This window comes from Procambarus clarkii, chromosome 47, assembly GCF_040958095.1.
Source record: "Procambarus clarkii isolate CNS0578487 chromosome 47, FALCON_Pclarkii_2.0, whole genome shotgun sequence".
Taxonomy (NCBI): Eukaryota; Metazoa; Arthropoda; class Malacostraca; order Decapoda; family Cambaridae; genus Procambarus; species Procambarus clarkii.
In genome coordinates, this window is record NC_091196.1 from 32579658 (window position 1) to 32604171 (window position 24514).

At 39.3% G+C, this 24514-nt stretch overlaps 1 protein-coding gene across 10 annotated transcripts in view; it reads right to left on the minus strand.

Annotated features, from left to right (window-relative positions):
- The window catches only part of LOC123762900 (single-stranded DNA-binding protein 3), an 871787-nt gene that overhangs the window by 76194 nt on the left and 771079 nt on the right, over positions 1-24514 (minus strand). For 2 of the 10 annotated variants that reach the window (XR_011222292.1, XR_011222291.1), the window contains exon 15: positions 4411-4550. The exons of the other annotated variants lie outside the window; for them this stretch is intronic. The gene's annotated coding sequence lies outside the window, so the exon portion shown is untranslated. The remainder of the gene's footprint in view (positions 1-4410; positions 4551-24514) is intronic. 10 annotated transcript variants of the gene reach the window in all.

Consider the following 24514-nt stretch of genomic DNA (forward strand, 5'->3'; position numbering starts at 1 on the left):
TGCAAGCCAGGACAATGCCGGAACCTCATAACGAACACAGTATGGAGACGAAGACCCAAACTGAAGGATAACGGATCTATTATAGAGGCAAAGTCCGGGTCGCACAGGAGGTAAGCCGCAATGGCTACCTGCACCTCAGTAGGTGAGACGCGAGAAGCTGAAAACCTCCGGAAGGACAGAACCGAAGGACTCGAAGGGATACGGAACCAAACCTGGGGAAGGGCTGAACCCAAATCCAACTCATAAGCAGAGGGGGTAAAGGAAAACCCCACTCCTTGTAACAAAAAGCCCCACTCAAGAGAGTTGGAAGGGATGTCCCTTCCAACCCGGGTCCCTTAGGTCCCGGTGTAGCGAGTTAATCTTATACTCGCTCCATTATCTCATTACCTTAATAGCATAACTAATTACAGAAGCTACAATCCTTTCCCCAATTACAGGTAATACTCTTCTCACCTTGTTGGAGGAAGCTGAGGTGTAATCACCATATAAGCAACGATTTGATGAATAGAAGACAGTTCAATTTCCACAGTCAACAATGTAGCACTCGGCGTGTACAGTCCTAATCGACCCAAGACGCTACAGTTTCGACACAGAGCAGACAGCAGACTACGACCGCACTGAGCCGCCACTCTCTCGCTCCCCGAGTTCAGACACTCACAATTCTCAATCGAGCCGCCACGCTCTCCCACATACAGCTCCACGACTCCGGCCTCACTCAGCTCTCTGCTCTGCTCCAGGCTTCGTCTCAACGTCTACGACACTGCTGTATCCAGGACTACTAAATAAATATGAAACTCACTAAACACTGTGTATCTAATCAACCCAACAACGTAATATAATCGTACGTTACACCGGGTTCAGCGGGACCTAAGGCCCCCAAGTCAGCCCCACCCTAACCCCAGGACCTCAGCCTCACAAGAAAAAGCCGGGACAGCCGAAAAAGCAGGAAAGAAGGGGGCCCACTGGTCAGACCCCGTCGCCACGGCTGGAGGAACCAACTCGGATGCCTCCATCGCCACGGCTGGAGGAACCGACTCGAATGCCTCCGTCACCACCCTGGATACCTTACCTACCTTGAGGTTACCTTGAGGTGCTTCCGGGGCTTAGCGTCCCCGCGGCCCGGTCGTCGACCAGGCCTCCTGGTTGCCGGACTGATCAACCAGGCTGTTGGACGCGGCTGCTCGCAGCCTGACGTACGAGTCACAGCCTGGTTGATCAGGTATATGGATGGGGCAACCCCTGAAACTGCCCGAGTCTCAGAATCCTCTAAACCCCGACCCCGAAGCCCTCAAGACGCTTTGGAGCCGGAAGCAAGGATGGGGTGGGGGAAGACCAGAATAAACCACAGCAGGGGAAGAACAAGGGGGTGCGGACTGAACTAAGGGCGAAGCGATGAACACGCCCATGTCCGGGTCCCTATTAGCAAAACGGGACAGCCTCAGGGCATCCGGGGTAGCAACCAACCTAGCACATTGCAGCAACCTATACCTATCATGCAATGCATGAGCTGCTTGCACCCGAATAATGTCATCAGTAGATTGGGTGAATTGAGTCACAGACAAGCAACAATGCTCACAGGACTCTGGGTCGAAAGTGTCACCAACCCAACAGGCAGCATGAGAGGCAAAAACAATGAGCGTTGCCCTGAGACATGGGGACAGAGCAACTCTCAAACTCACACTAATTAAGAGGGGACCCAGGGGTTGCATCGATCGGATCTCTTGTGCCCCCGTGGGGTTTCTCAGGCCCTTAGGCTGTGGTCACTGAGGGCAAGACCAGGCAGGGTACTGCTAATCGGCGCCCAAGTTTACCAAACAAACTTCTAAAACTGAATCCCCGGGATGTGTCCACTCACGGGAGCCAAGCAGGAGGTACCACCGAACACAGGTCAAGACCCCTACTATAACTGGCGGTAGGGGGAACAAGAGCAGACCCCTTCCCCCCACCAGGCAGAAACAAAAACGAAAAGAAAACCCCCGCAAGAGCACAACGTACCCAGGAGGAACAAAGCCGGCCGCTGTAATAGGTGAAAACTAGCCGCGCAATACCCCACACCTCTACCAGAGCAAAACTACCACTTACCCCAAGGTAAACAAGGGAGGAGGAAACCTCCCAGCACTCCCAGGGTGGTCACTCACCAAGCAGCTAGAGACCAACAAAGGTAGACCCCAAGGTGATTTGTGGAAGATAACGCTAAGCCCCAAGAGTGGTACTTACAGGGCACTCAGGAAAGGGAACCCTAAGCATAGGCAGTCAAGTACTTGTGAATATTACTCCCAACTTGCACGCCACCATACGAGTAGTACAGAGCATAAGGCACAGCACAACAAAGAGAGAATCAGGAGCTGGAGCCACACGACTGAGCCATAATCACATCAGCCAAGAACTTGAGAGGTGGATAGCCAGCGTGATGGGTCTGGGCCTTCCTCTTCCCCCTCCCAGGGATGGGGGAGCTGCGCTGACAAGCGGCGCAGAAAGTGTGACGTCATGCTCATTTGCTCATTTTTCAATTTGGGAGTTCTGTCCACTCGTTAGCTTTCTGTAGCCGTTTTAACCAGAATAGGGGTTTTGTTTTGAGGCACTTACCTTTCTGGGTGCCCAGCCCAGTCAATGGCAGACATAGAATGCTTCAAAGACATGTGCACTTCTATAGGCCATTGCTCCTCGAGCCTCTCTGAGGGGCCCAGGTTCTGGCTCGTGGTCCCCAGTAGGTCTAAAACTCCATTCACACTGACTGATGCCAAAGTCTAATAATACACATATCAGCCTGGATAGCTCCGGGGAGCCGAAGGGGCTCCCCCCAGAAAAAAGGTTTTCAGTACAGAGCATATGTCATTATGAGGCCTATTCTGGAGTAAGTCACCCTGGTGTGAAAACTCCCACCTAAAGAACCATAAATTCAAAGCAGATATAGCTCCATCTTATAAGGGCAAATGAGAAACATATCACCGAGTAAAGTTTATGAAGAATTCTATAAGAGATTTCAGATTTTATGACCGAAGGAAAGTGATTACCAGGCTTGGAAAGTGAGAGATGTAAAGAAAAAATTATGAGTGGCAACATTGTGATTGCTGCAGAGGGTATAAAAAACGCTTAATGGATAAGATGTATGAAAGGCAGGACGACCAGTCCTAATAGCACCATGGCTAATAAGAGATCTTATTTAGAGTATTCTATAAAATACACTAGCTGTGGTCATCAATGCAACATCAGTTGTGAGCTGGGAACTCCCAGCAAGTACAAATATTAAATTGGGCAGACTATTGTCCCTTAACCATAGACCGGCATAACTGACAAGCATTCCGAACACTGTAGAAAATCACGGAGAAGGCTGATAAACATTTGGAGAGGACAAACTTTGTAACCAGGGGGGGGGGGGGGCAACAAGGAAATTACTTGACTGGGTAATGAAGATCTATAATGTCAAGAAGTGAGAGAAGTGAGAGAAGGAATTTTAGAAGAGGGAAGCAAGAAGCAGTGTTCTGTTTCCTGTTGTTTCTGGTATTTGTGAATGACCTACCGGAGGAGGTTGACTGATGAGATGATAAGCTCTTACTTGCCAATGTTTATGAATGATGTTCAGCTTAGCTAGATAAGTGTGTGTATACAAAGACTAACACTATCTTACTGGTACGATACAAAGACTAACACTATCTTACTGGTACGATAAGTAGAAATGTAATTCAGAAGTGGCTATATTTAAAAGTTCTGGCAATCTTAATGCTTAACACAATTAGGTTTTACTTATAACTTTTCCAGTAATGTGCATTATTGAACCAGCCGGCCATTGAACCACAGATTGAACCATTCTTTTGTCCTTGCCCTTTGCCTTATTAATAGTGTATAATCAATAATATCACATTCCCTCTAACATTATTATAACAAACATACTAAATTTACCCCTCCTCCTCTTTTCTTATGCATAAAGTAAATAAAAGAGTAACTTACAACAATTAAAATTAAGTTAGGGTGTGTTAATCCAATATTTACAATATTGCCAAACAAACATTACCCTGTACAGACTTTACAGACTTTATTAGTTATTTTATTGCACCACTAAATTTTCCCCTGTAAATGCTCAAATTTTTGTATGCATAGTCTCAGAAGTTGACTGTTTATTATGCAGGTTTCATGCAATGGCTGGATCTGCGAGAGTTGGTCTGAAGGTGTCTGGAAACTTACCCCATTTTATTATGTACACTTGGGTTAGCTGCATACAGATTCACTTTTCATAACCTTGTCTTGGAATGCATCCCAGTGCAAAGCAAAAAAGTACTGCACTTGTGAAGCTAATCTTCCCACTACTAACAAACAACATCAATCTAAACACAATTTTCAGCATGTATAATGATTATAAGATTCATTCACAAAAATGATGAAAACGTTCATGGAAACTGAAGGATTACTTACGAGGTCGTTCTTATGATGGCATAAGGGGTACACAACCGGCCAGAAGATCATGTGTATATAGGGGCTGTCTGGAGGCTTTTCTGTTAGTGGCCACCCCCTTGAAGGGGAGTTCCCGGGTGGAACAAGGCATCAGAGATATACTGTATATAGAAAAATTTTCAATACTGACACTTCCCAATACAGCACAAGACTTGTATAAGTATTTCGATCTTGCATATTCTTACCCGAGTCAATCACAGGACTACTAGTGCCAGCCCAAACACAGTACTACCATCTTATCATTTCATACTAGCCCATACTAACTCTGCTGTTTCACTTTTAACCACTCCTATTGCTAATCTTACAAACTATAACTTATGCTAATATATCACACTACCTCTTAATTAAATTACATTCAATGATTTGGAAATTATATTATGAAGTCAACCATTGAATCTCACTTTAATCATTTCTATTGTATTCCACTAAGTAATAAGTTATATGCCACTTTCATTAGGGCAAAACACACATGCCCTAAATCTCCTAACCTAGTACAGTATACTGTACAGTATTTTAAAAACAAAATTATAAATTGAATGTATGTATATCCTGAAATTATTGTACTTTTTAAATTATGTGGTCAAAAGTACAAATATGTACTAAATGAGCCTCAGTAAGCACTTTTTGTAGTATTTTTATAGACTAGGAAAACTAAAGCTAAAAATCACACTTAAATATTCCTAGGCCTATATAGCACAGACATGTACTGTATTTGGCTTCAGATAGCATGTATTAAGCCTAGGCCGTTTAGGTTAGGCCTTATTAGCAACATAAATATAAAAACTATTCCAGTTTGTCCAGATTCAATACAGTAATAAAAATATACTTTCTGGTGGTCCATCATGACTTATTTGTACTGTTGACCACATCATTACTATATGAGTTTACATTTTAGGAAGATGAGCTGATATATAATTTTCAGGGGGAATGATAGTGGGTATGGGATGGATATAGGCTGGAACGTGGTAGATATAAGTTAAATGTTTTTCCAGAAATACTAAAAGTTATAGACACACCCATGCAATTTTCATGGAGACAAGCATGAAATATATGGTGTGATTTCAATGGAGTTTTCCATGGAGTAATATTATATTTCCTGAGAGACCCAAACAGTTGCTTCAGAGCCTCTTAATAATAAATTTTCTGTGAGAAAGGCAAGAGAGGGGAGTGGGGGGGAAGGATGGGGGAAGCAGGGAAAGACCAAAGGGTGTGATTTCCATGGAGTTTTTAGTGATAAGTAATACTGTATTATATTCCCTGAGACCCAACAGTGCTTCTTAATAATAAATTTTCTGAGAGAAGGAGAAGGTGGGAGGCTGAGGGTAGGGACCAAGGGGTTTGGGAATGAAAGGGAGGGGGGGGGGTCAATGGGGAAACAGGGAAGACCAAAGGGATGGGGAGAAAGGGAGAGGTCAAAAGGTAGATGGGGTGAAGAAGGGGAAGTGATGGAAAGACAAGGGAAGAAACCAGGGGAAGGGGTCTCCCAAAAGACAGGCGAATGAGGGTAAGGGCCAAGGGGATAAGGTCAAGGGTTAGTTGGGGTGAAGAGTGGGAAAGAGGAAAAAAAGGTGGAAAGAGTAGGGAAGGGGGAGTGATCCTAGACATCATGGGTTTGAATCCTGGCTGGGTCATGCAGAGTTCTTAGTGATATATATATATTACCCATATACAGTATATATATATATATATATATATATTTATATATAATGTCGTACCTAGTAGCCAGAATGCACTTCTCAGCCTACTATGCAAGGCCCGATTTGCCTAATAAGCCAAGTTTTCATGAATTAATTGTTTTTCGACTACCTAACCTACCTAACCTAACCTAACTTTTTCGGCTACATAACCTAACCTAACCTATAAAGATAGGTTAGGTTAGGTAGGGTTGGTTAGGTTCAGTCATATATCTATGTTAATTTTAACTCCAATAAAAAAAAATTGACCTCATACATAATGAAATGGGTAGCTTTATCATTTCATAAGAAAAAAGTTAGAGCAAATATGTTAATTCAGGAAAACTTGGCTTATTAGGCAAATCGGGCCTTGCATAGTAGGCCGAGAAGTGCGTTCTGGCTACTAGGTACGACATATTATATTATATATATATACATATATATACATATAATGTTGTACCTAGTAGCCAGAACGTCGTTCTCGGACTACTATGCAAGGTCTGATTTGCCTAATAAGCCAAGTTTTCCTGAATTTATATATTTTCCTCAATTTTTTTCTTATGAAATGATAAATCTGTCCATTACATTATTTATAAGTTAATTTGTTGAAATTTGACTTAAAACTAACGTAGATACATGACTGAACCTAACCAACCCTACCTAACCTAACCTAACACAACTAAGACAATAATTTATGTTCCTAATATAATATAATAATAATAATTCAAATAAACTAATTGGAAACAATTTATTGAAAAAAGAAAAAAATCACTCGGCCTATTAGGCAAATCGGGCCTTGCATAATAGGCCAAGAAGTGCATTCTAGCTACGACATATATATATATATATATATATATATATATATATATATATATATATATATATATATATATATATATATATATATATTATTAAATATGACCGAAAAAGTAAGATTAATAATTCTAACACGAATTTTCTCAATCTTTCGTACATTTCTTTTCACTGTTGGAGGTAAATCAAAAATCAATTCTCCAAAATTCATTTTTATTTCTAGTCTGACGCGACACGAGCGCGTTTCGTAAAACTTATTACATTTTCAAAGACTTTAGTTCACAAATACACAACTGAATAGAACTTACGCATCTCCGATTTTATATCTACATTTGAGTGAGGTGGAAGGGGTGATGTGGCATTAACACAAGACAGAACAAGAGGTGGCATTAATAGGGTATTAATTTCATCAACACAAGACAGAACAAGAGGTGGCATTAATAGGGTATTAATTTCATCAACGCAAGACAGAACACGAAACAATGGGTATTGAATAGAAGTGTTTGTAGAAAGCCTATTGGTCCATATTTCTTGATGCTTCTATATTGGAGCGGAGTCTTGAGGTGGGTAGAATATAGTTGTGCAATAATTGGCTGTTGATTGCTGGTGTTGACTTCTTGATGTGTAGTGCCTCGCAAACGTCAAGCCGCCTGCTATCGCTGTATCTATCGATGATTTCTGTGTTGTTTACTAGGATTTCTCTGGCGATGGTTTGGTTGTGGGAAGAGATTATATGTTCCTTAATGGAGCCCTGTTGCTTATGCATCGTTAAACGCCTAGAAAGAGATATTGTTGTCTTGCCTATATACTGGGTTTTTTGGAGCTTACAGTCCCCAAGAGGGCATTTGAAGGCATAGACGACGTTAGTCTCTTTTAAAGCCAGACACAAAACAGAACGCTTTAAAAGAGACTAACGTCGTCTATGCCTTCAAATGCCCTCTTGGGGACTGTAAGCTCCAAAAAACCCAGTATATAGGCAAGACAACAACATCTCTTTCTAGGCGTTTAACGATGCATAAGCAACAGGGCTCCATTAAGGAACATATAATCTCTTCCCACAACCAAACCATCGCCAGAGAAATCCAAAGAAATCTACACATCAAGAAGTCAACACCAGCAATCAACAGCCAATTATTGCACAACTATATTCTACCCACCTCAAGACTCCGCTCCAATATAGAAGCATCAAGAAATATGGACCAATAGGCTTTCTACAAACACTTCTATTCAATACCCATTGTTTCGTGTTCTGTCTTGCGTTGATGAAATTAATACCCTATTAATGCCACCTCTTGTTCTGTCTTGTGTTGATGAAATTAATACCCTATTAATGCCACCTCTTGTTCTGTCTTGTGTTAATGCCACATCACCCCTTCCACCTCACTCAAATGTAGATATAAAATCGGAGATGCGTAAGTTCTATTCAGTTGTGTATTTGTGAACTAAAGTCTTTGAAAATGTAATAAGTTTTACGAAACGCGCTCGTGTCGCGTCAGACTAGAAATAAAAATGAATTTTGGAGAATTGATTTTTGATTTACCTCCAACAGTGAAAAGAAATGTACGAAAGATTGAGAAAATTCGTGTTAGAATTATTAATCTTACTTTTTCGGTCATATTTAATAATATATGTCTACAGGAAAGACTGCTACCAAAATATACTATTATATATATATATATATATATATATATATATATATATATATATATATATATATATATATATATATATATATATATATATATATATTTATGTATGTCATACCTAGTAGCCAGAACGCACTTCTCGGCCTACAATACAAGGCCTGATTTGCCTAATAGGCCGAGTGATTTTCTTTATTTCTAACTTTTTTTCTAATTGGTTTATTTGAAATATTATTATTATATTATATTAATTAATTAAGAACATAAATTATTGACTTAGTAATGTTAGTTAAGGTTAGGTTAAGATAGGTTAGGTAAGAATAGGTAGGGTAGGTTAGGTTCAATCATGTATCTACATTAGTTTTAACTGAAATTAAACAAAAATAACTCATACATAATGAAATGGATAGCTTTATCATTTTATAAGAAAAAAAATGAGAAAAATATATAAATCCAGGAAAACTTGGCTTATTAGGCAAATTGGGTCTTGCATACTAGGCCGAGTATTGTGTTCTGACTACTAGGTACAACATGTGTGTCATTACCTAAGTTATATGTGTGTGTATATATATATATATTTATATACATATATATACAGTGGTATCTCGAATAAAGAATTTAATCCATTCCGGCGCCATCGTCATCATGTGAAATGGACGTCATACAAAACGAATGTCCCCATAGATATTAATGGTAATCAAATTAATCCATTCTACCACTGAAAAACATCAACATGATATTCGATGTTTTAAATAATGGAGCAGCTTACCATACATACACTGCACAAACCTTTATGACATTTATTTCTTCAAATTTGTTCAATATTTAATTTTCATTTGTCTTATAGCAAAAGGTTCGTTTGGTGGTCAGCAGGTAGGCTGCTCCATGTTTCTTAAAAAAAAAAAAAAAAATAAGTTGAAATAATTTGGAAAATGGACAAATGCCATAACGGTTCGTTCAGTGTTTGACGGGTAGGCTGCTCCATTACAACAATCTTTCGTTGTTTCAAATGTGTTCCATATGTTTTGTATTTTTCATTTACGTCTCAATAATGGAGCAGCCTACCCGACAAACACTGAACGAACCTTTATGACATTTGTCCCTTTTCCAAATTGCTTCAACTTTTTTTTTTTTTTTTTATTTAAGAAACATATAGCAGCCTACCTGTAAACAATAGAACGAACCTTTTTGACATTTGTTCTGGTTTTCAAAATTCTTCATTTATTTTTGTTATTTTCTTTTTTTTTATGCAAGAAACATGGAGCAGCCAACCTGCCGACCACCGCACGAACCTTTTGCTATAAGACAAATGAAAAATAAATATTGAACAAATATGAAGAAAGAAATATGTCAAAGGTTTGTGCAGTGTCTGTACGGTAAGCTGCTCCATTATCGAGACGTAAATGACAAATACAAAACAAATGGAACACATTTGAAACAAAGAAAGATTGTTATAATGGAGCAGCCTACCTGCTGGACACCGAACGAACCTTTTTGACATTTGTTGTATTTCAGAAAATTCATTTCTTTTTTCCTACAAAAACATCAATGCTTTGCAACATCTCAGCAGTCACCCCTTTATATCCCAGCATCATTAGCATCTTTAAGCAAGAACAACATAATTTATTTGCATTGTTGAAGGCGTCCAAGAATGTGCAAGAAGCAGCGTGACCCCACCATGTGGTGTTGACGTTACTCAAACAAGCGTTCGCCATACGGGATGATTTGTCGCCGATCGGGCCGGGCGTTACCCAAAATGTTCACCTTTTGGGGTGATCGTTATGCGAGGTATCACTGTATATATTATATATATGTCGTACCTAGTAGCCAGAATACACTTCTCAGCCTACTATGCAAGGCTCAATTTGCCTAATAAGCCAACTTTTCATGAATTAATTGTTTTTCGACTACCTAACCTACCTAACCTAACCTAACTTTTTCGGCTACCTAACCTAACCTAACCTATAAAGATAGGTTAGGTTAGGTTAGGTTAGGTAGGGTTGGTTAGGTTTGGTCATATATCTACGTTAATTTTAACTCCAATAAGAAAAAATTGACTTCATACATAATGAAATGGGTAGCTTTATCATTTCATAAGAAAAAAAATAGAGAAAATATATTAATTCAGGAAAACTTGGCTTATTAGGCAAATCGGGCCTTGCATAGTAGGCTGAGAAGTGCGTTCTGGCTATTAGGTACGACATATTATTATATATATATATATATATATATATATATATATATATATATATATATATATATATATATATAATTATATATACAATATATATAAATTATATATATATATAAATTATATATATACTGTATATATATATATATAATATCAATTATATATATATATATAAATTATATATATATATACTGTATATATATATAAATTATATATATATACTGTATATATAATTATATATATAATTATATATAGAGTATATATATATAAATATATATAATTATACATACAGTATATATAATATATATATATAATAAATAAAATGTGAACCTTTACCACTGAGAGATAAATTAGTGAAACAACTGGCCTAACACTCATTGTACACCACTTCTCATAACTCTCATAGCCCATCACAATTATTTTGATAATTTCACAGTATATATATAAATATATATATATATGTCGTACCTAGTAGCCAGAACGCACTTCTCAGCCTACTATGCAAGGCCCAATTTGCCTAATAAGCCAAGTTATCATGAATTAATTGTTTTTCGACTACCTAACCTACCTAACCTAACCTAACCTAACTTTCTCGGCTACCTATTCTAACCTATCTTATCAAGATAGGTTAGGTTAGGTAGGGTTGGTTAGGTTTGGTTATATATCTACGTTAATTTTAACTCCAATAAAAAAAAATTGACCTCATACATAATGAAATGGGTAGCTTTATCATTTCATAAGAAAAAAAATAGAGAAAATATATTAATTCAGGAAAACTTGGCTTATTAGGCAAATCGGGCCTTGCATAGTAGGCCGAGAAGTGCGTTCTGGCTACTAGGTACGACATATATATACTGTATATATAATTTGTTATTGGTACACCTCTGTGCAATTGTGGGGGACCCATAGCCTTGGAGAAGGGAATAAATAGCACTAAGAGAATAACTTACATTTTAACTAAATATATTTGTGTATTTGCTCCTCCTACCACCCCTATACTATCATTACAGTATATACTTTATTATGATTATACTGTATTATATTATTATTGTTACATTATATTATTGCTATGTATAATATATAACGTACATGCCACCATATAAGTCGACATTTGAAGCCTAAAAAAAATCTCCAAAACCAGGGTTCAACTTGTCAGCAAAAAATAAAATGTGAACCTTTACCACTGAGAGATAAATTAGTGAAACAACTGGCCTAACACTCATTGTACACCACTTCTCATAACTCTCATAGCCCATCACAATTATTTTGATAATTTCACTTGTGATAATTTCACTTGTGAAATTATAAATTTCTAGGCAAACTGATGACAGAGAGCGGGGGTGGGCAGGCAGGAAATGAGGGAGGGAAAGAGGGAGCTGGCCAGGCAGGCAGGCAGGCAGGCAGGCAGGCAGGCAGGCAGGCAGGCAGGCAGGCAGGCAGGCAGGCAGGCTGGCAGGCTGGCAGGCTGGCTGGCTGACTGGCTGCAGGCAGGCAGGCTGGCTGGCTGACTGGCTGCAGGCAGGCAGGCAGGCTGGCTGGCTGGCTGGCTGGCTGGCTGGCTGGCTGGCTGGCTGGCTGGCTGGCTGGCAGGCAGGCAGGCAGGCAGGCTGGCTGGCTGGCTGGAAGGCATACAGGCAGGAGGGCAGGTGGGCGGCCAGGACTAGCTGGCTGACTGGCAGGGAAGGAGGGCTGGCAGGATGTAGTCTGGCCTGGACAGGGCTAGGCAGGCGAGATAGGCTGGCCAGGGTAGAGCTGGGCAGACAAGATGGGCTGGCTGGGACAGGGCTGGGCAGGCAGGATGGGCTGGCTGGGGCAGAAATGGGCCGGCCGGGACAGGGTTGGGCAGGTGGGCGAGGCTGGCTGGCAGGTGGGTGAGGCTGGCTGGCAAGTGAGCGGGGCTGGCTGGCAGGTGGACGGGGCTGGCTGACAGCGACGAAGGCTGACAAGGAAGGAGACTGGCAGGGAGGCTGGCAGGCAGGGAGGCTGGCAGGCAGGGAGGCTGGCAGGCAGTCAGGGGGAGCGATGGAGGGAGGCAGAGCAGACGCCTTCAGCCCACAACATTGGGTTGATAGGTAAATAGAATGCCAGTCAGCAGATGGTTTGCTTCATTAAGCCAGGAGAGCTACACCACGCATTGTCAAATCTTTATCAAATGCAAATACATTCCAACTATTTAAAGTATACCACAATCTTCAGCATTGTGATTGCTCCAGTATGACATCTTGCTAATAAAAACAGGCAAATTACAGTGTGATAATTATAATGTGATAATTAACAATAACATCTCTCAATTGACTCGTGATTTGGAAGAATTTGACACACTTTCGACCTATTCACTGCTCATATATGCTACCATCGCTGCAGGCTCCGTTCAAAATCATGGAATAATGTTTGATATCAACAATTACATTTGTACCTGGATGGGGTTCTGAGAGTTATTCTACTCTCCAGGCCAGGCACAGGGCCAGCCTTGACTTATCTACATATGATGTATATATTTGAAATACTGTATATATCAAATAATAATAAAAATAAAATGGCAAACATTTTATTAATAAGAATAAGGAATAGATAGTAATGTACAGATAAAATACAGTACTAATGGATACAAAGGGTGGGTCAAGGGTAGCTACCAGTAAGTCTTGTGTCGCTAGGCCTGACTAATCTCCTGTGGGGATTACGTATCTTCACTCACCTCCCCTGACAACGTCCATCACTAATACCACTAACCTTCCCTGACAACCACTAACACCACCTGCCTCCCCTGACAACCACTGACACCAACTGCCTCCCCTGAAAACCATTGACACCACCTGCTTCCCCTGAGAAACACTGACACCACCTGCTTTCCCTGACCACCACCTGCCTCTCATGACAACCATTGAGAACACCTGATAACTACTGACTATCTGACTTCCCTGGCAACCACTGACACCATCTGCCTCATGAAAACCACTGAAACCATTACTTGCCTCCAATTACAACTACAGACACTACCTGCCTGATGCCAACTACTGACATCACCTGGTTCCCATGACAACCACTGATACCACCTGGTCCCCATGACAACTACTAACACCACCTGGTTCCCATGACAACAACTGACACCACCTGCCTCTCATGATGACACCTGTCTCCCTTGACAACCAGATGCCTTCCCTAACAACACCTGCCTCCCTTGACAACCCCCCCTTTTTTTTTTTGCAGGGATATTCCTGCATGGGCCCTAAGCCTCTGGCTGGCCCACTAAGTGTTGCTTGTTTCTGTTTTACTTAGGTGGAGCATAAGTGTTTATGACTCATATGGTCGCTTCAGTAAGACTTTGCTAAATGTGTTTAACAACTTCTTCTGTTCTGTTGAATCTAAATTGAAATCTTAATAGGTTTGTAACTTTGCTCTGTGTCAGATAATGTTCCAGTGGTCTGTCGGGCATTTCTTCCCAATGCTGACATTTCCTCTCATCTTCTGGAACCTGTAAGCCTATTTCCCATGCACATGGGTATCCAAGCCTGAGGTGCAATGTAAGTGTACTTCTGTTGTTCTACTGCTCCCTTTCATCAAAATAAGTGGTTCATAGTTGGTTGAGTTATTATACCAACTCGCAGATCCTGATGTTACAACTGCTGTGTTGTGGTAACTGTACCTCTTTTGCATTGCTCTATTTCTAATTACTTTCTTAATCTGTAATAGACTGTGGTATGTAAATGTCTACATTTCTTCTCTTAGTTGCAAGTTTTGCAGCTTCGTCTGCAATGTCATTTCCTATTATTCCCACATGACTTGGCACCCAGTTGATAAGTACCCAACGGATACAACCACTAACACCATCTGCCTTGCTTGACAACCACTGACACCACCTGCCTTATGCAGTAGATGTTCATTAAGCTATCATATTTGTGAGATTACATAATTTTTTCTTTCCATATAGTGGGAAGGGAAAGTGGTGCTGCCTTGTTTTTGGGGGTCATCTTATGCAATGAATATAGGCCTAAACCTGAACTACTGTATACCTCAAAATTTTAGGGGTCGACCTATGCGTCGGATCGACTTGTACGCCGACATATACGGTACACATCATATACAAATATTATAAAATAATATTATAAAATACAGTATATATTATATATATTACCCATGGAAGAATGTCAAGCAGTTGTTATAGAACTACATGTATCAACCCTGGCTAATGCCTACATCAACTTCAGGGTTGCAAATCCGGATGGTGTTGCCATTCACAGAGAATCGCCCAAATCCCTAAGGTACAGAGAACTGGATTACCACTACAATTTTGTCCCCATTGCTTCTGAAACATTTGGTGCCTGGAGCAAGATTGCCACCAGTTTTTTTAAGTAACTAGGTTCTAGGCTAATTGAAATAAAGAGAGACCCTAGAGCTTCCAGCTTCCTTTTTCAGTGCCTCAGCATGGCAATACAGAGGGGAAATGCACACTGCATTCAGGGTTCCTGCCTGCCATCTGAGGAGCTGGAGGAACTCGACAACTTATGATAATCATCTTTGTACCTTATATGTAACTACTTTTTTGTAACAAAGTTTAAATAAAAATAATTATATATATATATATATATATATATGTCGTACCTAGTAGCCAGAACGCACTTCTCAGCCTACTATGCAAGGCCCGATTTGCCTAATAAGCCAAGTTTTCATGAACTAATGCTTTTTCGACTACCTAACCTACCTAACCTAACCTAACATTTTCGGCTACCTAACCTAACCTAACCTATAAAAATAGGTTAGGTTAGGTTAGGTAGGGTTGGTTAGGTTCGGTCGTATATCTACGTTAATTTTAACTCCAATAAAACAAATTGACCTCATACATAATGAAATGGGTAGCTTTATCATTTCATAAGAAAAAAATTAGAGAAATTATATTAATTCAGGAAAACTTGGCTTATTAGGCAAATCTAGCCTTGCATAGTAGGCTTAGAAGTGCGTTCTGGCTACTAGGTACGACATATATATATATATATATATATATATATATATATATATATATATATATATATATATATATATATATATATATATATATATATATATGTTGTTAAATATGACCGAAAAAGGAAGATTAATAATGCTAACACGAATTTTCTCAATATTTATGTTTCTTTTTACTGTCGATGGTAATTAAAAAATCAATTCTCCAAAATTCATTTTTATTTCTAGTCTGACGCGACGCTTGAATGCGTTTCGTAATAACTTATTACATTTTCAAAAACTTTAGTTTACACACACACAACTGTAACCTGAAAACACTAAACAGAGTTTTACTTATGCATAAACTAAACAGTTTGTCTTACATACTCGCATTTGGGTGAGGTGATATGTTGCAACAGTTTTGGATGAGGAACAAACATTTTGAGGACGAGGAACGACATTTTTGCACAGGTATCTGATGTCAGACGTCTGTAGGAGCTGAAGGAGGCATTCAAGAGGAATTATGTGTTGTGTTTCAATTGCGAGATGAAGAAGGATGGGAAGCTGCCCTTTCTAGATGTAACAGTCATGGAAAGGAGCTGAGGTTTCCACACTGCAGTCTACACTAAGGAAACAAACATAGGAATGTGCCTCAATGCCAATAGTGACTGCCCAGACAGGTACAAGAGGAGTGTTGTCAACGCTTACATCGACCGTGCTCTCAGCCACAGCTCAGGATGGAAGCAAATCGATGAAGAACTCTGTAGGGTAAGGCAGGTCCTAGTCAACAACGGCTTCTCCAATGGTTTCGTTGAAGACATCATAAAAAGGAAGGTGAAATGCCATGCAACCTCTGAGGAGTCAACTAACACAACACCTATACCCCCTATTAGACTATTTTACAGGAACTTCTTTTCCACAGCTTATAAAACGGAGGAAAGGGTCCTGAAAGATATTGTTAATAGAAACGTTATCCCTACTGACAAAAATCAGAAGATACAACTGACGATTTACTATAAAACCAAGAAAACGGCCAGCCTACTCATGAGAAACTCTCCAGACACAAAGCAAAATGCTTTAAAAGAGACCAACGTCATCTATGCCTTCAAATGCCCATTTGGGGACTGTAAGCCTCAAAAAACTCAATATATAGGCAAGACAACAACATCTCTTTCCAGGCGTTTAACGATGCATAAGCAACAGGGCTCCATTAACCCTTCAATTGTGCATCGCATCATATGATGCTTTGACCGACTTGCAGTAAATTGCGCATCGCATCATATGATGCTTTGACCGACTTGCAGTAAATTGCACATCGCATCATATGATGCTTTGACCGACTTGCAGCAAATTACGCATCGCATCATATGATGCTTTGGAGTACTACGCAAGATTTAAACGGCCCGTGGATACACGGGGTTCACCACACCTTCATCAGGGCTCTTGTAAACAGACGCCATTTAAAAAAAAATCGTGGGCCAAACTCCCGGGTGTGAGGGGCCTCAGTATTGAGTCAGCTACCAAGCCTGACGCACGCAGCATGAACTCACAGCACTGCTGTTCAGCTTGTGACCACAGCATCGCCTAAAAATGCCATAATATACTTGTTCATGCTATTATGTAGCGATGATATTATTACAGAAGACCCCTGACTGTGATAAAACTGACCAGGGTTCTGATAATAGCAGGATTGTGGTGATATTTGGCACTGTGCGCCATGGAGGGAGGAGTAATGCTGTGGGAGGGAGGATGGTGGCGTTGTCTTTTGAGTGTGTGTGGCCACCTTTTATTGACTGCACTCACCATACCAGCTTAATGGTTCGCTATGGTGAACACAAATGTAGATACTTATATATAACGTGTGTATAGTGTGAGATAACAGCGAGAGTAGGAGGTTGGGAGCCGCCATTTTGGTGAGGGAGGAGCGTCGTCTGCAGGACTTACCATGTTGTTTACTGATGACCACGATGGTCTTTGGACACCATACCAGCTTACTTGTACAAGTATGGTGAATAAAACAGGTAGATATTTATATATAATGTGTGTATATAGTATAATAACACCACAAACAGTATTGTTGTAGGAGAAATATTAGTGCGTCTGGCCTTGAGGGCGGCCGCCACCAGCTGACTGTGTGAGTAGCTACGTCTTTATGCCTTTACTCACCATACAAGCTTAGATGTACAGTTATGGTGAACAAAACATGTAAATACTTATATATAACGTCTGTATATAAAAGCAAAAACAGTATGGTGGGTGGAGAATGGTGGCAAGTCAGGTGAGGTGAGGGAGGGAGTGGCAGCCACTGGCAGCCAGTCACTGCCTGCCACTGCCACTCAGCATACCAACTTAGTGGTTCGTCATGGTGAACAAAACATGCAGATACTTACATATAATCTGTGTGTATATAGTGTAATAACCGACAAAGTATTTGTTCACTGTTTGATGAACATAATTGAATCAACAATATGCCCACCATATTTTTGAGTACAGCGATGATTCACTCATTTTATTATATAAATATATCACACTACACACTATTGAATAATATTAGAGCAAAAAAACTACGAAAAATCAATCAGAGACATTGAAATAATTAGGTAATTATCTCTTTGTGGAAACTCTGGCCTGACAGCTGGCGATCAACAGACCGCCTGGGACGCACGCTCAGTCAGCGCCTGATTTTTGCCAGAATTCCCCGCCCTATAGTGGGCAATATATGCCACTTACGATTTTTTTATTGTTTTTCCCGTGATCAGTGAAAACAAATTAACAGGTTAGGAAGAATTTTTTTTTTTTTTTTTTTTTTTGGTATGCGCCTGTGGGTGTCAAATGGTATATAGCTATGCGCCATTTAAGGGTTAAGGAACATATAATCTCTTCCCACAACCAAACCACCACTAGAGAAATCTTAGCAAACAACACAGAAATCATCGATAGATACAGCGATAGCAGGCGGCTTGACATCTGCGAGGCACTACACATCAAGAAGTCAACACCAGCAATCAACAGCCAATTAATGCACAAATATATTCTACCCACTTCAAGACTCCGCTCCATCATAGAAGCATCAAGAAATATGGGCCAATAGGCCCTCTGCAATTACTTACATTCTTACCTTCAATACCCATTGTTTCGTGTTCTGGCTTGTGTTGAAAGTTTGTTTTCACCTCATCCAAAACTGTTGTAACATATCACCTCACCCAAATGCAGGTATAAAAAATCGAAGATGTTTAAGCTCTATTCAGTTATAAGTTGTGTGTGTGTGTGTAAACTAAAGTCTTTGAAAATGTAATAAGTTTTACAAAAATATATATAGATGGTAGGATGTGGTAGGGAAAGATAAGGGGGGGAAAGAGAAAAGGGTAGTAGGAAAAGAAAATAGTAAAGTGTTCAGTGAGAATCCACAAGGAGAGAGAGAAGGAGGATGAGGGAGGAGAGAGTAGGAGGAGAGGAGGGAGGAGAGAGTAGGAGGAGAGGAGAGAGGAGGGAAGAGGGGAGGGGGAGGAGGGAGGAGAGGGGGAGGAGAGAGGAGGAGGGAAGAGAGAGGAGGAGGGAAGAGAGAGGAGGAGGAAAGAGAGAGGAGGAGGGAGGAGGAGGAGGAGAGAGGAGGAGAGAGAGTCAATACAGGCGAATGTGTGTCACGGGAAGAGGAGTTAACAGCATTCATCAATATAATTGTTCTACGTGCCATTTCATGGGGGGGGGGGGGAACTATAGCCCAAAGAAAAAAATATCAATATAGGGAAAGAAAAATAATAAAAAAACTCGTTCAAAAATCTTCCACATAACCCATTCACTTAAAAAAAAAGACCAATTCACTATTCTTTCCATATTAGCACTTTCATCGAGATAAGCAAACAAACAAATATTGGGATATTGCAGTCAGTGAGTTTTACCAAATGCATCAAAACAATTGTTTCCACATTTAATGTTAGTCCAGATATCTGCCTTTCAGAGCAGGAGTTTGTGTTTGGCAGCAGCTACCATCTGGTAGTTACAGTAAATTGTGACATTGTGCAATAGGTCTAAATGTCAGGAACAATTTGTCCATGTTCAAGACATAGTCACCATTATGAGTGCTATTATGATTATTGGTTAATATGAAAAAGAGCATTATTTTTTTCTTATTATAAATACAAAAATAATAGATAAATTAGAAAACATTACAAATCAATGAGAACAACACAAATCAATGTACGGAATAAAATGGCATTATTAATTTAATTTTAGAAATTTGCAACTCAAATTTGTAAAATGTCCTGGTGAATTTATTTGTATCTTACATTTATGATAATATTTAATGCATTGGAAATATTTATTAGCCTGGTATCGAGTTACTTGGATCATTTTTTATCTTACATAATCCAGAACGACTTCCCATTCACCCAAAAAAAATTATATTGAAACAATAATTATAAAGTTGTATTTATAATAATATTATATGTCTTATGAACACTTATGGCTGCCAGGTAGAGAGCTACTTGAACAATATTTTGGCTCAAGAACATAAGCAGGAGTACTGAAGCAAGCCAGTTAGTACTACTGTACAGGAAAGAACAGATTTGGCAAAAACAGAAGTTCCAGAGAAAGGGTTAACAAACATTACGAAAAACCAGCACTGTTATACTCCAGCAACAACCCCCCCACCCTCCAAAAAAAAGTACACACTTGCTTCACATATCAAAGTACATGGTGCTTTTCTCTTAAACAAATGGATTCTACCTACTTATTCCCCCACCACGTCTTGGTCACTTTCATGCTCTTTACCCACTTCCTTGTACTGTATACTCAATCCTGCATCTAAGCTTTCCTCATCTTTTACCATCCTCAAATTTACCCGAGTACACTCCACAATGATCTTGTTATCCACTTATTCATTATGATCAAACCGTCTCAATACACTTCTTAATTTGACACAACACCACTCCAATATATTTTACACAGAGGGTACTGGAGCAAAAGTCTTCTGACTTTTATTGGCAGGCTAAGAGCTCTTCCTATCATAGATCATTTATTAGACTTATCTTACATGCTTGCTTTCCTGCAACACAATCCACCAACCACTTTACATCCAAGTCCCCCATTACTGCAGGGGGTACAGATGCAAGCAATGATGGAGTGGTGCCTAACCCTTCAACATGCATAGGATTTGAATCAAGGCATTCTTTCTAGTAAGTCAAGTATGCTCACCACTGCATTTTTTTTGTCATTTACTCCTTATTCATGCTCAGACGCCAGCAGCATCTTGCTTCTATAGCAAATTAGGGGGAGGCAATACCACTTCATCATACAATCCTCTAGCCACATTTTTTCCTAACCAAGGCTTTTATCAAACATGCCACATATCTTTGACTCTAATCATACTTTAATTTTCTTGCCTCTTTAATCTTCTGTTTCCATTCCCAAAATCTGCTTATTTTTCTTGTCATCAAAAACTATTAATATTTCTTTATCCCACCAAACTTTTACTCTCATTCTTGTACTTGCCTGTGCAACACAACACACTTGTTTAGAATTTCTAACTAAACATTAATTAAATAACCCTCATGACATTAACTACCCTTTATTGCACTGAAAATTGTGAGACAAATCTTGGCCCTGAATGTTGAATTCTATCAAAACAAAAAAAATACTGTATACGGTAGAAATAGAACTTTTAGAACTCCAATGCATAAAATTATGAAAAGGTAAAGGAATTAACAGGAGTAAGCACTAAGTCAGCATTACTACATAATACTTGGAAGAGATATGTGAATGGAGTGAATGAACAATGTTCAACAACTTGAACCACTGGGGACTCAGCACTGATCATACAAGAAGTGAGGCCATCATTGTACTGACAACTGGTAACTGTCTGTAGATATCACATATAAATAGAGGATGTAACTCTTATTAGCAGGATATTCTACTTCTATCTGATTTATTCTTATAAAGGAAAAAATCAAGTACTGTACAGTACTTAAATTTTCCTGTTACTGTATCATCAGCTTGCCCAAACATCGTTTCCTGGAGATCATTTCCAGTTGGTGGGGTTTTGCCTCCTGAAGGTCATCTAAATGGCTATACTGCCAGCTCTAGCCATTTAGATGATTAGATGTTTTTCAGGCAGCAGATAATGTCAAAAGTATAATGGGGGGGGGGGGCCAAGATTCAACTGTTCAAAGTCTCTTTCCTCAAAATCACTATTAAACTTATTAACCAACTATATTATCTCTAATGTTTTTGACATTTTCAATTCTTGTATCTTAAGTGATATACAATCAATCATTCAATGTTATCATGCACAGAACTATCACATGATCACACTCTTCCAGGTATTCCTCATCACATTACTGTATCATAAGTATTTTAACATGCACCTTTCTACAAGTACATAGCCACCTAGCCATTTTTTTAACCTTTATACAATAACAAGTATCTGTAATTTTGGATATTCTTAGCCTCAAAATATGTAATGTATCTGTACAAAATTAATTGTTTATTTCATTAGCATTTATTCTTCAGTCTTTAACTATTATCAGTCATTCCAGCCACACCATGAGCTCATGATATCATTCTCAGGACCACTGATTTTACCATTCACACTGTCCATAACATTTACTGATTTGTGCATAACCTTGGTATCCTATCAGTTTCTTTAAGAACCCCAAAATATTTAATTTGTAATTCTCATTTCTGTCATCACACAGAGCATACAGAAGCCCTACACCCAGCTTATCCCATTCAAGCTTGAATTTCACTGAAAAATCATTGTATTGTTCATTAACAAGCCTACTTATATCTCTTCTAATATTCTTTCACTTCTATTTTGTAGTCAAGACATGAACACTTGACCATTGGCTGATGTTGCCCATAATGGGAAGGTACTCTGTTATGATGAAAAGCAAAACACTATGCAACAGAGAGGTGCAGAATCCCCAGGACAGCATATCTCAGAATACGAAGTGACATAGGCGTCACAGATGCTGCAGTGGTGCTTCTCTAACAGATCTAGCTCTAACTCCTCTACTAGCCATATTGTATTTGGCCATTTATTTTAACTTTCCAGATAATCAATTTCTTTGCCATATCCAGTCTTAAATTTGTGGATGCAGCCTTAAAGTGTACGTAATCCTATACAGTACTATATAAGATGCAACACTAAATTAAACAACAAATAAGTCAAAACCAACTGACTCCTCACTACACTGCCCTTTCATGATGTCCATAATCCATTAAAACATAGTGTCTACTTGTGTTATTGTAAAGCGATAGTTTCATTTTCATCTAAGTCAGTAAAACATTCCTGGCACGAAAATTATAAGATGCACATAAACACACTGTATTTAGCTCCAAGCTCCAGGGTGCCTGACAGCTGAGTGGACAGCGCTTCGGATTCGTAGTCCTGAGGTTCCGGGTTCGATCCCAGGTGGAGGCAGAGACAAATGGGCAAAAATGTTTCTTTCACCTTGATGCCCCTGTTACCAAGCAGTAAATAGGTACCTGGGAGTTAGACAGCTGCTACGGGCTGCTTCCTGGGAATGGGGGGGGGGGTGTAACAAAAAGGAGGTCTGGTCAAGGACCGGACCGCGGGGACGCTAAGCCACGAAATCATCTCAAGATAACCCCAAGAAGAAGTATTACATAATTTCCATTAAAATTACCGAATTGATTTCTTTCAATATAGTATCACAGTGCTGCAAGTCAAAATACTGGATCTGTGAACTTTAATACCAAACATGTACAGAATTTTTATTAAAACTGTAGAATTATATCAAAACTTTTTTTACTGTGTAAATTTAAGTAAAAATCATTAGCACAACACTGCAATCAATAAACGTAGCATAATAGTTGTTTCAAAGAAGTCACAGAGTACTAAATCGATAACATGTAATCCAAAGCGATCAGAGTGCTAAACTATTAAAACCATTTAATCCAAAGGGATCAGAATGCTAAACTATTAAGAAAATGTAATTCAAAGGGATCAGAGTACTAAATTATTAAGACAATGTAATCCAAAGGGGATCAGAACCCTAAGTCAATAAGAACGTGTAATCCATAGGTGCTCAGAGAGCCCTGAATCAGTACATTATATGTAACACAAAGTGAGTATTGAGTTATAAATCAATGTAGTACATGTAATACAAAGGGACTAGAAAACTCTATATCAATAGAGAACATGTATGCAGGAGGAGGGTTAAGACCCCTAAATCAATAAAGTACATGTAAACCAGAGGGGTTATAGCAAAAGATAGCACATGCAATCCAAACGTTTCAAAAGAAAATATGATAGTGTTTAATAAGTTCAAGAACCTGTACAGTAGTTGACCAAAAGTTGAGAATGACCAGAACCAAAATTTAGCCCACACAAGTATGATCAGGTGAGTACACATAGCTGCATGTGTTCAGCTGCAGTTAAATTCAATTCTAAGCACACCTTAGTGTTGGTGAGAAGCATTCATAAAGGCAAAGAGAATTTGTTTAACCAAATTTAAATCGATTCATATAAAATTCTATCCTTTCTAATGGATTTTTCTTTTGCAATGTGGATAACTGCCCCAAAAATATAGGTATAGCCTATTAAACGCTAGGAAATTTGGCATTATTACTTTTGACTCATTTAAACGTTTCCTTTTTCCTATGAACAAAAATCTGACTGCTTTGTACTCAGCATCCATCTTGAGTTTTCAGTTTTGTTCTGCTGTTAAACTGGAATTTTACAGCTGAACCTAAGAAAATCCATTTGTCCACTAGAAAGCTTACTACAGTTTATTTCATATATTTTATGTTTTCTATCAAGGCATTACCAGCTAAGTTCCAAAGCT